At 44.9% G+C, this 10169-nt stretch overlaps 1 long non-coding RNA gene across 1 annotated transcript; it reads right to left on the bottom strand.

The window, feature by feature from the left end:
- Positions 1–459: 459 nt before the first annotated feature.
- Positions 460–3976, bottom strand: LOC135268290 (uncharacterized). Its single transcript, XR_010336546.1, has 2 exons — positions 3866–3976; positions 460–1577 (listed from the first exon to the last, which is right to left on the bottom strand). It is a non-coding gene; the product is annotated as an uncharacterized LOC135268290 (long non-coding RNA).
- Between the last annotated feature and the right edge of the window lie 6193 nt (positions 3977–10169).

The raw sequence follows: 10169 nt of genomic DNA, 5'->3' as shown, positions 1-10169 counted from the left end.
TGTGTGATGTCCCCTCCCTGTGTCCATGTGTTCTCATTGTTCAACTCTTACGAGTGAGAACGTGCAGTGTTTAGTTTTCTGTTTTAGTGTTAGTTTTCTGAGAATGATGGTTTCCAACTTCATCCATGTCCCTGCAAAAGTTTTTTGATAAAAATGCAGAAAGCAGGCCGGGCACGGTGGCTCATGCCTGTAATCCCAGCACTTTGGGAGGCCAAGGCAGGTGGATCACGAGGTCAGGAGATGGAGAGCATCCTGGCCAACGTGGTGAAAACCCATCTCTACTAAAAATGAAAAAAATTAGCTGGGCATGGTGGCGCCCTCCTGTAGTCCCAGCTACTCGGGAGGCTGAGACAGGAGAATCGCTTGAACCCAGGAGGTGGAGGTTGTAGTGAGCTGAGATCTTACCACTGCACTCAAGCCTGGCAACAGAGCGAGACTCTATCTCAAAAAAAAGTTTGAGAGACAACTATTTCATTCATATCAGTATCAACTTAGGAGTGAATCCACAGTATGATGCAGGCTATGATGTCTGCCTCTTCTTAGGAAGGGACAGTAACTAGCAAATTGATGGAAACTCTAACATTATGTGGAAGTAGCTAACCTAATTGAAGACATTTAAAAATGTCTTTACCTCCAACAATTTGCTGTTAAAAAATTATTCAATGACACTTGTTAAAGCACCGTAAGGCAGGTTTTATTTAGGACCATCGCAATAGGTAAAGGGACCACTGCCGTGGGATTTTGCAGTCGAAGAGAGAGATTGGGCTCAACTCTGAATGTAACAGGGAAAATAATTTACAGCCAAGGAGCAGTGTATGTTGCTCCTTGGCTACAAATTATAAGTGCATGTTAGTGGATGGAAAATTACTATGAGGAAACATCGGGGTTACGGCACTCTTGCTGAAGACAGGCCAGGGTGGCCAGGCCTAACCTGAGAAAAGATGAAGAAATAAGGAACTCGATGGAGGGTAAGAGTTCTTGGTAAACCAATTTAACAGGGGTTTTGCTAAAACTGTATTTTATGAGGAAGTGCCCAGATGGACCTAGGAGAAGGTTCAGGAGCCTGACTATAGTTTGGTCACTCAAATAATCTTTGTCACTGCCAGTCTAAGAGGTCAAAAGTGTAATTTTGTCTTTCCCTGGTCACTGTTGAACCTAGGAAATAATTTATATTATTAGCGATTTGCAATTTCTTCCTCTGTGGTCTTCCCAATACATATCCTTTGCCCTTTGTTTCTGTTGCGTTATTTTCTTAACTCTTGGTGTGTTGAGGTTAATAACTAATCCTTTGTGGTATACGTTGGAAGTATTTTTCTGCTGTTCTGTTTGCTTTCGTTTTGTTTTCAGGACGTTTTGTTACTCAGGAACAAATCAGTTTTGATGTGTGAAGGTGTGTGTTTCCATACACATATGGAGGATTTACAAATATGCTATAGATGTCTGTATTTGCTTTGAAATGCCCTTCAATAAAAACCATCCCGGATTCTGTGATTCTTATCTTCCCTTTTTAGTGTGGGAGGCTTCCTGCTTTGCTTTGTCTGCACGTTTGCATCGAGCCTGCCGAGCTTAATTTTAACCTGGGGAAAAATACAGAAGAGAAGCTATTTTCAGTCAGGTCATATTACTGTGAACACCTGTGAAATTCAGGATATTTTCTTGGGGGTAAGTTAAAATGTAGGACACCACCTTGCCTGAAGCATATTTCTATTGTGGTTGCTGTGCAAATTGGGAGGTGTTACTTGGAGCCAAAAACCTTGTCACTTTCACACCAGCACTGCTTCTGAGTTGCATCGCCTCCAACCTCAATCCTTGTATTAATTCTGAAACAACTAGTATAACCATCTGTTGAAAAGTTTTGTGGGAAAAAAACGGGTCTTTATGGTCTGTTTCATTCACTTCAATGATGATCAACAACAGAGATATTTTACGTGTTAGTTATCATTCTATTTATTTCCTGCTTTTCCTCTTGCCCCAGTTTGCCTTTCTAAATGTCTGGCCATAGAGAGACAAATAAAATAGATACCCACCCTAGATCATCAGAGAGTCAAAATTTCCTTAATCACACAGTAGCCCCAGCCACTTGTTTGAGTAATGTTTTTCCTACCTCATCGTGTGAATTGTCTATTGTTTTGGTGAAATGTTGACGCTACCACCTACTCTCATCCTCCCACCTCCATTTGCAGATAAAATCTAATTATCACCTCAGGATGGTTTCTTGACATACAACATAATCACCAATACAAAAGAATTTAGGGCACTATGACATTTAGCTTTTTTTTTTTGACTGTTGTTTAAAAGATCCTTTTAAATTTGCTATTTTACAATTAATTAAAAAAAAAAAAAACAAGAAAAGAAAGAAAAGAGACCAAACCTTTTACTCTTAGCAATTAATCTATTTGTAGCGTTATATTGAAGGTAGTAATTTTCACTAAAACTCATGATGGTTAAGAAATTAACAAAGAAACGTACCTTTAGGGCTTTAGGTAGAGATCATTATTAAATTCCCTAGCTTGATTAGAATGTTGTGACACAAGCTACTGTATAATTCGGCCCCAGTTTATTTCAGACATTCTTCCTTAAATTCATTTATTTATTTGAAGACATTAAGGTATGGACTTCTGGTGCAGGGCATCTCCAGTGCTCCCTCGTGCCAGGCACAAGGCGTGGGCCAGGAGAGGGAATATCTGATGGTGGGAAGCGAGGAATACAGGAAGTAGTGCATTTTACTAAATGAAGAAAACATTGGAGGCAGCCAGCTTGATAGAATCATCAAAAATAAAAATCGAGGCATATCACAAAACCAGAAAGTACATTTATAACTCCGTATGTCCAACTAGAGAAAGTAAAAAAGATGAGAAAAATATTTTGAGAAAAGTTAACTAGCTCATTTGCAGTGACAGCATTCAGAAAATCAATAAAAATGCAGCTCTCGGGCAGCAATTCAGCTTCCCAGCTTGGAGGACTGCAGGTTTGAAGCTTTCAGCTGCTATCAAATTTGAACCTCTCAGCTCACAGGGCGCTAACTCGACAAGAAGGAAGACGTACATCACCACAGGACCACAGCGATGTGTCACCATAGAGTTTTCAGACTGAGCACACTGACCACACCGTGGGGTCCAATGGCTGCCATTTAGAAAGCATGCTCTCATGTGTGAAAGTGTGTCATTTAAGAGTAAATATTCTTTTTTTAAAAAATGAGTCATGAACTAATAAAAATGATGCACAAAGTACGTGAGAAGATATACTGCTTGTCTGCCCTCCTTCCTCAGAGAGACCACATTTCCCTTTGAAACAAAAATGAGGCCAGAATAAAAGGTCCTCCCATCCTAGCCCCAGCCTCAGTTAGAAAGGGCCAGAGAAGGTGGCCTACCATCGCTCTCCAAAATATGTTCTCTGTGTAGTTCACCAAGAGGATTCATTTGGTTTCACAAACTTTTCCTTTTAAAGAATAAACACTTCCTGAAGGATTAAAGGCCAGATAATGGCCATTCACATTATCTTGCAAGTAAGTTACTTTAATCATTATCATCACTAGTACTGCAGAGAAGTTTAAAAGGATTCTCATTTCTCAATCATATTTCACCCTCATAACCTTGTGAATCTTGTAGGACTCTTATTTACCCCATTTCACAAATGGGGAAAGTGAGGGGGAGGTAAATTACCTTTGGTCATACAGCCAGTGAGTGCAGAGGCAGAATTTAAAGCTAGGTCTTCTAAGTCCAAGTTCAGGGCTGCTGCCATCACCCCAGGTAATTGCATTCGTTGCACTCCCACATTTGCTCGAACTGGAGCTTTGGGTGAGATTGGGGAAAAAGGGAAGAGAAGGTCTGGAAGTGTTGGCGGTGGCATGGGCAGGGAGGTATACCTGCCTGCTGAGATGGCTCACCCTCACTGCACAGGGTCTTGATGTTTGGAGAACTGACTGGACCTTGTGGACTTGGTCTGGCTCTTGCAGACTCTTCCACACTCCAGTCATTTTCCCTTGGCTGACTCATTTCTCTGTAAGGTCTTGTCGTGAGCCCTGGAGGAACCAATTCCTTGCATACTTCACCCTCCCTTGTCAGCATGCTGCCACCTTTGAAACACAGGTATGTTGTTTCTTTTGACTGGACCCCGATAGAAATGTCAAAGGTGATACCTTGTGAGTGGGAAGCGAAGTCAGGTCATATTCTTGAAGATAAAGTTAGGCCAGGTTCTATGGAACGAGCTGGAATCAACTTCCATGAGAATTGTGCTTTTGCCCCTTTTGTTTTGTTTTGTTTTCTCATTCCTGCCTCAGCGACACCCTTGAAGGATGGATGGGATCCTTCATATCCAGGTGTAGCTCACCTGCTTCAGGAGACACCAAACTGAACTCTTTCCCTCTGGCGTTCTCCTTGGGTCCATCCCAAATGCTGCCTGGGACCTTCTTCCTTGTCACCCAAGGTCCCATATTTCTTCATTTTTGCCCTGGATACGGCACCTTTAGATGGAAAGAGATTTATAAGAAACACTGCACAATCAACATATATGGACTTTGAATTCTTATTCAAAGTGTAAGAAAAACAAAGCTATCCTGGATGTATTGGATGATATTAAGGAATTAATGTTCCTTCTTAGGTGTGCAATAATATTGTGATCATGTTTTAAGAAATATAAGAGTCTCCTTCTATTTACATATAAAAATATAGGCCGGGCGCGGTGGCTCAAGCCTGTAATCCCAGCACTTTGGGAGGCCGAGGCGGGTGGATCACGAGGTCAAGAGATCGAGACCATCCTGGTCAACATGGTGAAACCCCGTCTCTACTAATACAAAAAACTAGCTGGGCATGGTGGCGCGTGCCTGTAATCCCAGCTACTCAGGAGGCTGAGGCAGGAGAATTGTCTGAACCCAGGAGGCGGAGGTTGCAGTGAGCCAAGATCGCGCCATTGCACTCCAGCATGGGTAACGAGCGAAACTCCATCTCAAAAAAAAAAAAAAAAAAAAAAAAAAAAATGATAGGAGAAAAAGATGTCGACCTTTTTGCTTCAGAGTCTTCAAATCTCCCTTTCACCTACCTTCTTCCCTTTACCATGTAAACATGTCCTATTTGCCTTAGAAATGGTTTCTTCATTTGGGCCGGGCACAGTGGCTCACACCTGTAATCCTAGCACTTTGGGAGGCCGAGGCAGGTAGATCATCTGAGGTTGGGAGTTCAAGACTAGCCTGACCAACATGGAGAAACCCCATCTCTACTAAAAATACAATATTAGCCAGGCGTGGTGGTGCATGCTTGTAGTCCCAGCTACTTGGGAGGCTGAGGCAGAAGTATCACTTGAACCCAGGAAGGGGAGGTTGCAGTGAGCTGAGATTGCACCATTGCACTCCACCCTGGGCAACAAGAGTGAAACTCATCTCAAAAAAAAAAAAAAAGAAATATTAAATTCCTAAGTAGTAAAACTACTACTTTTTTTTTTTAAGTGAGTATGAGATCTGTTATAAGGATGAAATTAAATGTTTCCATGTCCACATTCATGTTTTCAGCTACATGGTTGGGAGATCAGAAAGCTCACTATTTTACTTATTCCTGTCTCCTTTGTCATTTTCTGCATAGAGGAAGGTTAAAAGAGTATACAAATGACTTCTGTAGTGGAAAGGTACATTCATGCATTTTTCCAATGTGAGGAGGAAGAGATCCTTTTACAAAGTTGAGTTCATGCTCTTTGTTTCCCAACTGGCCTTTCAGTTTAGGTACATTAGGATTCATAGACCTCTGAGGAGGATTTCAAGACCTTGCTGCAAACTTTGGGCCAGTACTGGTGATCAGGTAGCTTGAGGGCCCCTAAATGCCTCTCTGATGACTGACCAGCTGGAATGCATAGCTATGGCTTAGGCCTCTCCCATCCCCACTCCCTGGGAGGAGGGGGGATCTCTTATCAGTCCAGTGAAAAGGTCTTTCCAGACACCTGACAGTGAGAAGCAGATATGGTAGCTTTTAGCCCCCTTAGCCCATCTTTGGCTTCTGCCATCCATGTGGTTGGGCTGCACCCAATAAGAAACCACCTCATCTTCAATGGTCTGTGAAGATTTCCTGGAATGGGATCAAGGCTTTCCCCTGCTATAATATATAGACGACTGTTCCGATAGAGCAAATGCCTTCATGCTCCACTCCTTTGGGGTAGCTTTGGATTTTGGCTGGAATGTTCTCATTGCTGGCATCTGCTTTTAATTTGCATACGATCAAGCAGGTCAGCCCCAAGTGCATTCCCATGGTTTTAAGAATTCAGAGGCAGAGTTCCCTGAATGTGATATGAGACCAGGCTGTCTCAAAATTGTCACTGATTCTACTGAGGAAATGTCGGGAGAAAGGAAGGAGAGGAAGAAGCAGAGGATTTATGAGTTATTTATTAGTTTGCGATGCTACATATATCAATGGTAACTCTATCCTGACATCTCTCCCTCCTACCTCCACTCCTAATTCTTCCTGGATCTGAAGTAGGAAGAGACAATGGAAGGGAAGGAACTGAATATAATTTATTTATGAGCATGTAAGATAACACCTTCTCCTCTTCCCTCTCTTACTCTGCCATGTAACAAATATTGTTAAGTTACCAGTTATTTTCCAATACTAGAAACATCAATAAAAATGCCGGTGATTTTTCAAAACTAAAATAAAAATTGAGAATAGGGATTATAAGGATTGCTATGAAAACATAGTCAAGTTGTAAATTTCTTGCACATTTGGGAATTGTTTCAGGAAAACAAATACTTGGTGTTTTAAAAACATTTTTAGTAATAATTGCATGGCATTATTTATGAAAATATAATTCACTAGGTTTTAAAAATTAAAATCTGTCCTTAATTAAGTAACTTGGTACTCATGGAGAGAGATTTTGAGGAAAGGTGTGTTGTAGAATTTCCGTCTTTACAAAAAGAGCCCTGCAGTTGGAATGGATTGATCTAATCAGTCAGTTGACTAGAAACTGAACCAAGTGTTTGATTCTGTATCTTTAAATTAGTCTAATTCATTTATAAGCCATGTGACTGACTGGTAACAAGTTATAAGTGACAAGAAATCCAGCCTAGTTTGTGGCAACTGTCTTGAGCTCTTCCACTTTGATTCTACCATTTACCCATTCATTCATTTAATCAACTCTGAATGATACTCTACTATCTGGACAGCAATGAGTAAGATATCATTAGTTCCTGTGTCTAGAAGCTTATTTCTGTGGTGTAAACAGACCTCTGACTAGTTCATGTAGATTACATTTCAGCATAATGTAATATGGGCTATGGTAGGAGGGATACCTGACCTAGACTGGGATTGCCAAGAGAGGTCACCTGGAGGAGGTATTGGATACCTAAGCTGTCCTGAAGGATCAAATAGGTGCTCGCCGGGGAGGGAGAGGAGCTTGTTCCAGCCAAGGGTAGCAGCTTGGGTGCACAGACAAAAGGGCGTATAGAGACTTAATTTGGAAAATAGTAAGAAACTCTGGGTGGTTGGGATATAAAATGCAAAGCAGAGGAGTGTGTGTGTGTGTATGTGTGTGTGCGTGTTAGGTGTGAGGAATGGGAGGAGGGTAATGTCAAGAGTTGACAGGAGTTCTAGGCTTAGAACCAGCAAGGACTCTGGGGAACTTTAAGTAATAAACTGGCCAGACTCCTGCAGCTGGCCGCTGGGCTGGGTTGATTAGTCTTGGAACCAGTTAGGCTTCGCTGGCTGCCAGGCTGGGCCAGGCCCCACACAAGCAGGGATGGAGGAGAGGAAGATACTGTAGGCACTGACCTCCTGACCTTATGATGCATGAGCTGTTCTGCCCTGTCAGGAGGTTCTACCCCTCTGAGCACTGTTCCCCTCCTCACCCTGTGATGATGGTCTTAGCACTCAAGATGCCACGGCCTGTCAGGAAGAGGGGCCTATTCCATACAGCACTGTTCACCCAGGGCATCCACGTAGTGCTCACAAACTCTCTGAGCTTGGTGGGTGTAAAAACACTCAGACCACATGCTAGACAATAAGCTTCACGAGAACAGGGGCCTGCTGTCTTCTTTTTAACTCGGTCCCCAGTGCCCAGAAGATTAGGTTGTTGCTCAATGTTTGTTGAATGAAGAACTGAATGTGAGAAGTTGTCTGAGAAGAACTTTCAGGAAGAAATTTTGTGGTGATCACTATCCAGGTCCCATGGTTGAAGTCTCCGCCCTTTGGAGGAAGGAGGTGCAACGCGAATATGGTCTGGTTTACAGGGTTGCTGTGGGCCCAGAGTACAGGGGAGATGCCTGGTTCTCTTCTCTGGCCAATACTCCCTGGAGCTGGGCATAGTGAAGTCTCTGGGGAGTGTAATGCTCCCCGGAGCTGGGCATAGTGAAGTCTCTGGGAAGTGCAGTACTCCCTGGAGCTGGGCATAGTAAAGTCTCTGGGGAGTGCAATAGTCCCTGGAGCTGGGCATAGTGAAGTCTCTGGGAAGTGCAATAGTCCCTGGAGCTGGGCATAGTAAAGTCTCCGGGAAGTGCAGTACTCCCCGGAGCTGGGCATAGTAAAGTCTCTGGGGAGTGCAGTACTCCCCGGAGCTGGGCATAGTGAAGTCTCTGGGGAGTGCAGTACTCCCTGGAGCTGGGCATAGTGAAGTCTCTGGGGAGTGCAATACTCCCCGGAGCTGGGCATAGTGAAGTCTCTGGGAAGTGCAGTACTCCCCGGAGCTGGGCATAGTGAAGTCTCTGGGAAGTGCAGTACTCCCTGGAGCTGGGCATAGTAAAGTCTCTGGGAAGTGCAATAGTTCCTGGAGCTGGGCATAGTGAAGTCTCTGGGAAGTGCAATAGTCCCTGGAGCTGGGCATAGTAAAGTCTCCGGGAAGTGCAGTACTCCCCGGAGCTGGGCATAGTAAAGTCTCTGGGGAGTGCAGTACTCCCCGGAGCTGGGCATAGTGAAGTCTCTGGGGAGTGCAGTACTCCCTGGAGCTGGGCATAGTGAAGTCTCTGGGGAGTGCAATACTCCCCGGAGCTGGGCATAGTGAAGTCTCTGGGAAGTGCAGTACTCCCCGGAGCTGGGCATAGTGAAGTCTCTGGGAAGTGCAGTACTCCCTGGAGCTGGGCATAGTAAAGTCTCTGGGAAGTGCAATAGTCCCTGGAGCTGGGCATAGTGAAGTCTCTGGGAAGTGCATGGGAAGTGCAATAGTCCCTGGAGCTGGGCATAGTGAAGTCTCTGGGAAGTGCAATAGTCCCTGGAGCTGGGCATAGTAAAGTCTCTGGGAAGTGCAGTACTCCCTGGAGCTGGGCATAGTGAAGTCTCTGGGGAGTGCAGTACTCCCTGGAGCTGGGCATAGTAAAGTCTCTGGGAAGTGCAGTATTCCCTGGAGCTGGGCATAGTGAAGTCTCTGGGGAGTGCAGTACTCCCTGGAGCTGGGCATAGTGAAGTCTCTGGGGAGTGCAGTACTCCCTAGAGCTGGGCATAGTGAAGTCTCTGGGGAGTGCAATACTCCCTGGAGCTGGGCATAGTGAAGTCTCTGGGAAATGCCATACTCCCCGGAGCTGGGCTTAGTGAAGTCTCTGGGAAGTGCAGTACTCCCTGGAGCTGGGCATAGTAAAGTCTTTGGGAAGTGCTATAGTCCCTGGAGCTGGGCATAGTGAAGTCTCTGGGAAGTGCAATAGTCCCTGGAGCTGGGCATAGTGAAGTCCCTGGGGAGTGCAGTACTCCCCGGAGCTGGGCATAGTGAAGTCTCTGGAAAGTGCCATACTCCCCGGAGCTGGGCATAGTGAAGTCTCTGGGGAGTGCAATACTCCCCGGAGCTGGGCATAGTGAAGTCTCTGGGAAGTGCAGTACTCCCTGGAGCTGGGCATAGTAAAGTCTTTGGGAAGTGCTATAGTCCCTGGAGCTGGGCATAGTGAAGTCTCTGGGGAGTGCAGTACTCCCCGGAGCTGGGCACAGGGAAGTCTCTGGGAAGTGCAATACTCCCCGGAGCTGGGCACAGGGAAGTCTCTCGGGAGTGCAGTACTCCCCGGAGCTGGGCATAGAGAAGTCTCTGGGGAGTGCAGTACTCCCCGGAGCTGGGCATAGTGAAGTCTCTGGGAAGTGCAGTACTCCCTGGAGCTGGGCATAGTAAAGTCTCTGGGAAGTGCAATAGTCCCTGGAGCTGGGCATAGTGAAGTCTCTGGGAAGTGCATGGGAAGTGCAATAGTCCCTGGAGCTGGGCATAGTGAAGTCTCTGGGAAGTGC

Source organism: Aotus nancymaae, unplaced genomic scaffold (genome assembly GCF_030222135.1).
Source record: "Aotus nancymaae isolate 86718 unplaced genomic scaffold, 86718_ANA_hifiasm-v0.15.2.pri h1tg000040l, whole genome shotgun sequence".
Lineage (NCBI taxonomy): Eukaryota > Metazoa > Chordata > Mammalia > Primates > Aotidae > Aotus > Aotus nancymaae.
The sequence above is the reverse complement of the archived record's forward strand: the minus strand, read 5'-3'. Positions and strand labels throughout refer to the sequence as shown.